This window comes from Trachemys scripta, chromosome 12, assembly GCF_013100865.1.
Source record: "Trachemys scripta elegans isolate TJP31775 chromosome 12, CAS_Tse_1.0, whole genome shotgun sequence".
Lineage (NCBI taxonomy): Eukaryota > Metazoa > Chordata > Testudines > Emydidae > Trachemys > Trachemys scripta.
Genome location: NC_048309.1, coordinates 35,030,205 through 35,037,814, shown reverse-complemented (window position 1 = coordinate 35,037,814; position 7,610 = coordinate 35,030,205).

Below are 7,610 nucleotides of genomic sequence, written 5' to 3'. Positions count from 1 at the left end.
ACAGTGTTCCCTGGTCCATTCACACCCCCTTCCGGGGGGTGGTTAAACAACAGCCCCACACCCTCGAGTCTGATCCTCACAGTCCAGGACCTGGTGTGGTTCTGACCGGCCACTCCCTGCGGCCTGTGGCTGTGCGTGGGCAGCACAGCAAACAAAGGGGGGAAAAGGGGAGGGGGGACTCAGGCCCGCCCACTACTCTGAGTCCCGGTCCAGAGGCCCTCGGGTGACAGTCTTCCTCTCTTCCTTCTCTTTCCTCCTCTGACTATCCCTCTGGACCGCTTCCCCAACAGCCCTTCGCTACGCTAGGCCTCCTCCTCCCAGGCCTGCCGCCTAGCAGGCTATGGAGTAGGGCCTTCCCCCACTCTCTCAGGCTGGCCGGCACTGCGCTGTCCGTGGTGCTGGCCTCCCAGCTCTGGAGACAGACCTTCCCCTCAGAAGGCCTGGGACAGACTAACTGCTCCTGCTCTGGGCAGTCTTTTATATGGCTCAGCCGGGCCCTGATTGGCTGGCTCCAATCTGCCTTCTGATTGGCTCCCAGTAAGCCCTTTCCTGATTGGCCACGCGGCCAAGCAGGCGCCTAGGCTTGCCGCAGCCCAGTCTCTCTGGGTGTGGGGTAGTCGCCCCACCACAAGGGCCCAAAAAACAAGCTATTCCGCTGAGTAGGAAAGATAGGAAATGTGTCAAAAGACCTCCTTGGCTTAACCACGAGATCTTGCATGATCTAAAAAATAAAAAGGAGTCATATAAAAAATGGAAACTAGGACAGATTACAAAGGATGAATATAGGCAAACAGCACAGGAATTCAGGGGCAAGATTAGAAAGGCAAAGGCACAAAATGAGCTCAAACTGGCTACGGGAATAAAGGGAAACAAGAAGACTTTTTATCAATACATTAGAAGCAAGAGGAAGACCAAGGACAGGGTAGGCCCACTGCTCAGTGAGGAGGGAGATACAGTAACAGGAAACTTGGAAATGGCAGAGATGCTTAATGACTTCTTTGTTTTGGTCTTCACCTAGAAGTCTGAAGGAATGCCTAACATAGTGAATGCTAATGGGAAGGGGGTAGGTTTAGCGGATAAAATAAAAAAAGAACAAGTTAAAAATCACTTAGAAAAGTTAGATGCCTGCAAGTCACCCGGGCCTGATGAAATGCATCCTAGAATACTCAAGGAGCTAATAGAGGAGGTATCTGAGCCTCTAGCTATTATCTTTGGAAAGTCATGGGAGACGGGAGAGATTCCAGAAGACTGGAAAAGGGCAAATATAGTGCCCATCTATAAAAAGGGAAATAAAAACAACCCAGGAAACTACAGACCAGTTAGTTTAACTTCTGTGCCAGGGAAGATAATGGAGCAAGTAATTAAGGAAATCATCTGCAAACACTTGGAAGGTGGTAAGGTGATAGGGAATAGCCAGCGTGGATTTATGAAGAACAAGTCATGTCAAACCAATCTGATAGCTTTCTTTGGTAGGATAGCGAGTCTTGTGGATAAGGGAGAAATGGTGGATGTGGTATACCTAGACTTTAGTAAGGCATTTGATACGGTCTCACATGATATTCTTATCGATAAACTAGGCAAATACAACTTAGATGGGGCTACTATAAGGTGGGTGCATAACTGTCTGGATAACTGTACTCAGAGAGTAGTTATTAATGATTCCCAATCTTGCTGGAAAGGTATAACAAGTGGGGGTCCGAAGGGGTCTGTTTTGGGACTGGCTCTGTTCAATAGCTTCATCAACGACTTAGATATTGGCATAGAAAGTCTGCTTATTAAGTTTGCAGATGAAATCAAACTGGGAGGGATTGCAACTGCTTTGGAGGATAGGGTCATAATTCAAAATGGTCTGGACAAATTGAAGAAATGTTCTGAGGTAAACAGGATGAAGTTTAACAAAGACAAATGCAAAGTGCTCCACTTAGGAAGAAACAATCAGTTTCACACATACAGAATGGGAAGAGACTGTCTAGGAAGAAGTATGGCAGAAAGGGATCTAGGGGTTATAGTGGACCACAAGCTAAATATGAGTCAACAGTGTGATGCTGTTGCAAAAAAAAGCAAACATGATTCTGGGATGCATTAACAGGTGTGTTGTGAGCAAGACATGAGAAGTCATTCTTCCACTCTACTCTGTGCTGGTTAGGCCTCAACTGGAGTATTGTGTCCAGTTCTGGGCACCACAGTTCAAGAAAGATGTGAAGAAATTGGAGAGGGTCCAGAGAAGAGCAACAAGAATGATTACAGATCTTGAGAACATGACCTATGAAGGAAGGCTGAAAGAATTGGGTTTGTTTAGTTTGAAAAAGAGAAGACTGAGAGGGGACACGATAGCAGTTTTCAGGTGTCTAAAAGGGTGTCATAAGAAGAAGGGAGAAAACTTGTTCACCTTAGCCTCTAAGGATAGAACAAGAAGCAATGGGCTTAAACCGCAGCAAGGGAGGTTTAGTTGGACATTAGGAAAAAGTTCCTAACTGTCAGGGTGGTTAAACACTGGAATAAACTGCCTAGGAAGGTTGTGGAATCTCCATCTCTGGAGATATTTAAAAGTAGGTTAGATAAGTGTCTATCAGGAATGGTCTAGACAGTATTTGGTCCTGCCATGAGGGCAGGGGACTGGACTCGATGACGTCTCAAGGTCCCTTCCAGTCCTAGAATCTATGAATGCTGGTGTTCACAGCTGTGGATTCAAATCCCTCAACTCCCTGCAGTGTACTACAGCAGAGGAATGTACATAAATCTGGGGCTGGACAGTAAGATTTCTCCTGCGTGTTAAAGGGTGTCCTGCACAGCTGAGGCTGGTAGTCACAACGGTGGCATCTGGAAGATAAATATCCATCTTTCAATTGCTCTACAGCTAGCTGAGTTTGTGCTAATAATAATGTTTCATTTAAAGGAACTTCACAATGTATATTTGTTAACTGCTTACTAGTTAATCAAAACTTTTTAATTGAAATATCTTAAATGATAAATGGGTTTTTGACAGAAGGAACATTTTTAATGGAAATTATTCATTTGTCTTAAAAATCAGTTTTGTTGGGAAAAAAAAACATAATTTGGGGGCTATTTTTTTTCTTTTGTCATTAAAATATTCAATATCTCAGTTCAGTTTTCAGTAAAAAATGCTTTTTGAAAGCCAGACATCTACCAAAACCTGATTATTTCTAACCAAAGCTGGCTTTCAAAAAACATTTTATGGGAAATTTGGAAAAAAATGGGGGAGAAAATTGAAATTTCCAGTGAAAAAATGGTTCACATTTTTCAGTTATCTTATTACTGATAAACTCCTGCAAAATATAATCAGCCCTTACAGTGGGAAAACCTTGCATTTCAGTATGGTGAATAGAAAAGGTAAACAAACACATATCTTTCTTTCTTTCTTTCTTTCTTTCTTTCTTTCTTTCTTTCTTTCTTTTCAAAAGGGGTGTTGAAGTTTCATTCACCATAAGACTGCTGTAGTGCAAGCCTGAATCTCTTAGATGTTTCCCCTTTTATCACTAAAATAGTCTGAACAATTTACATGTCTAGAGTCCTTTTCATCTTCAAAGTATTTTACAATATTAAGGTCCCAGTTCAGTCAAGCAACTTAGAACATGTTTAAGTCCTTCCTTCTTCTGCACATCACTTTAGTGCATAAATTTAGACAGCATGGCCCTAATTCCTATGGACTTCAGTGGGACTTGGGCATATGAGAGCTAAAACAGAACCAAACTAGTTCAGTCTTTACATAACCCTGTGACTTATGTAGAGATCCTGAGCAGAAAAATCCTACATTGGACAGGCTTAGTGGAAAAGTTTTTCTTTACTGCATAATTTTATTGTAGGTTAAAAGTGTGGGGGAAGATTGTTTACCTTAACACAGGTGCAGAAGAAGCTCAAATCTCTGTTGTGACTTCTTCATTCAGTGATCTACAGACAAATATTCAGGTCTTGCAGTCTTCTATTCACACCTAGAACATGGGCTACCAATCTCTCCGTAACGAGACCTGCCTGCACCGGATGGGACACTCTGGTGCTGCTGACATCCTTGGTGCAAATTGCCTTCTATCAGTTAGCAGAGGGTGAATGTCTCTCCTGTTTCAACATTTATGCTGCAAACAAGAAGTGAAATCTCCCTCGGCACCTCTGCTAACGAGCATCTTCAATTATCGAGAAGAGCATGTGAATAAGGATTGATTTTATTTTTAGAAAATAAACATCAGAGGTAATAGAGTCAAACAACCTCCAGGGAAGGTCATGAGGAGAGAAGAACTTCTGACTTCAAATAATTGTTTTCATCGCTCTTACATGATGAATGCTGGGTTAGCAGTGAAGCAATATGCCACCATTGGAAGCAACAACATTTGAAGGCCCTAATGCTGCTTCCTAGGGCACCAATCTGTCCCATAGACCCTTGAGAGAAATTGATCTAGCCCATCTAGGAAGAAAGAGACCAGCCACCTAAGTGGACTGCAGAAACAAAATGGAAAATCTTGTTCTTCTTTCTCATTGATCTGGACTCATTTTCTGCACTAGGTGCATGGGAAGTATTGTATTATTACTGAAGCCATCTGACGGACAGAAGCAAAAAAGAGTAAGATAAAAACAATCAAACACCACCAAAATGTACAACATTAAAAATATTAATAATAATAATAACAATAATAATAATGGATTCCTTCCATTGTATAGCTAGAGGCCACTAAAACCTCTTCCCCATTAGTATCTACTATACTTTTGTGCTTTCAGAGTTTTGTTGTTACTGATGTCCTGTGTGATTTATTTGTCCCATATGCAATTCATTCATTTCTTTTATTTCTAATGAATCTCTCCAGAAAATACATCACATAATGGTGAGAATCTAGCTTAACCCTAAAGGAAAACTACCCAAGGTGACGATCTCCCGTCATGTACCGACACTTTACAATAGAACCTCAGAGTTACGAACACCAGCGTTACAAACTGACTGGTCAACCACACACACCTCATCTGGAGCTGGAAGTATGCAATGAGGCAGATACAGAGGGTGGGGGGGGGAGCAAATACAGTACAGTGCTGTGTTAAATGTAAACTACTTAAAATATAAAGGGAAAATTAAAAAAAAAAGATTTGACAAGGTCAGGAAATTTCTGTGCTTTTTTCATTTAAATTAAGATGGTTAAAAGCAGCATTTTTCTTCTGCATTGTAAAGTTTTGAAGCTGTATTAAGTCAATGTTCAGCTGTAAACTTTTGAAACAACAACTAGAGCATTTTGTTCAGAGTTACGAACTTTTCAGAATTATGAACAACCTCCATTCCTGAGGGGTTTGTAACTCTGAGGTTCTACTGAATCCAGTTTTGGGCCCCCCATTACAGAAAGGATGTGAACTGAGCAAGGAGCAATGGTCTCAAGTTGCAGTGGGGGCAGTCAAGGTTGGATAGTAGGAAAAACTATTTCACTAGGAGGGTGGTGAAGCACTGGAATGGGTTACCCAGGGAGGTGGTGGAATCTCCATCCTCAAAGATTTTAAAGGCCTGGCTTGACAAAGCCCTGGCTGGGATAATTTCATAGAATCATAGACTATCAGGGTTGGAAGGGACCTCAAGAGGTCATCTAGTCCAATCCCCTGCTCAAAGCTGCGTCCCCATACTAGTTATGCAGCCGCATACCTAGATGATGTCATCATCCATACGCCAGACTGGGGAGCCCACTTGGAGAAAGTTGAGGCAGTACTGAGCACCTTAAGGCAGGCTGGCCTCACCGCTAATCCTGCTAAATGCACCATAGGGCTAGCAGAGTCTAGGTACCTGGGATATATTGTAGGAAGGGGCATAGTGAAGCCCCAAACAAATAAGCTAGAGGTGATTCAAAACTGGCCCCGGCCGATCTGAAAGAAGCAGGTCCGTGCATTCCTAGGTATGGTAGGCTACTACTGATGTTTTATTCCCCACTTTGCCACTAGGGAAAGTCCCCTAACGGACCTGGTGAAGGCCTGAGGTCCAGACATGGTGAAGTGGACCGATGCAGCAGAGGGGGGCTTCAAAGACCTTTGGATGGCCTTCTGTAATGACCCCGTACTCATATCCCCAGACTTTAACAAGGAATTTATTTTACAAACAGATGCTTCTGAGGTGGGGTTGGAGGCAGTTCTGTCGCAAATGGTGGGAGAAGAGGAACACCCAAACTTCTAACTAAGCAGAAAGCTTCTCCCAAGAGAACAGAAATACGCAGTAGTCGAGAGAGAATGCCTTGTGTCAAATGGGCTGTAGAGACACTGTGTTATTACCTCTTAGGCCGGCAATTCACTCCTGACAGACTATGCACCCAGTGGATGCAATGGAATAAGGTAAAGAATGCAAGGGTCACCAGGTAGTTCTTATCCCTCTAACCATTCCAGTTCCACATAAGGCACAGGGCTGGATGCCATCACAGCAACACTGATGGTCTATCATGAGCACACTCCCTTGCTTCCCAAGTTGCCCAACTCTATGGTGTTGAGCAGAAGGGGGGAGGAGGGGATATGTGACTGGGCAAGGCCAGATGGCTATGGAAAAGTAATAGGAGACAGATATATTAGCCCCAGGCTAAACAAATCCCTCTTACCAGGATAAGTAAATGGCAGCTGCTCCAGGTCAATTAAGACACCTGGGGCCAATTAAGATCTTTCCAGAAGGCAGGGAAGATAGCTAGCTTGATTGGGACACCTGAAGCCAATTAGGGGCTGGCAGAAACTAGTTAAAAGCCTCCCAGTTAGTCCGTTAGGTGCGTGTCAGGAGCTGTAGGAGGAAGCCGCGCTGTTGGAGGAACTAAGCAGTACAAATCCATATCGGGCGTGAGGAAGGAGGCCCTGAGATAACAGTAAAGGAGATATTGAGAGGGGGCTGCTGTGGGGAAGTGGCCCAGGGAATTGTATATGTCCTATTTCCAAAAAGTCAGCTACCATAACTGCTACTATTAGGGTCCCTGGGCTGGAGCCCAGGGTTGAGGGTGGGCCCGGGCTCCCCCATCCCCTCCCTGATTAATCACTGAGACTGGGAGATAACAGAGACTGTGAGAGGGAGTGTTGCTTCTCCTCACCTCCCTTGCTGGCTTATGATGAAAATGGCTCAATAGGCTGTGACCCTTGCCTCTAGAAAGACAAGGGCTAGGTGGAGGGTTACAGTGAGCCTCTGAGGCTAGCGAAATCTGACAGAAAGCACTGGACCCACTGAGAGAAGGACAGAGCTTTGTCACACATATTACAAATATTCAAGTTCTTTGTGATGGAGGTGCTGTATAGCAGGAAAAATTCTCCATTGGACAAGGCAAGTGGCCTGTGTAATTGAATGTGACTTTCCTATTTCCTTACCAGTTGATATCATTTTAAAAATGAAGAGTGCCAAAGATTGCTTTACCTTTAAGAGCTTGACACAAGTTTGAGCAGGATATGCATCTTACCGCTGTCCCCCTTCTTTTGGTGGACTTCAGTTCCCCCAGTAAGAGACCTGGTTCTGGTGTCATGCCTGGTACCAATGACCAAAACCAATTATGTCTTCTGAGTCATTATTTATCCTTTACATGAGAAGGCAAAATCCCCTTTGGCATTTCCACTGATGGGCCTTTGAGATCACTGAGAAGGAAAAAGAAAAGTATGTGTTCTCTGGGCACTAC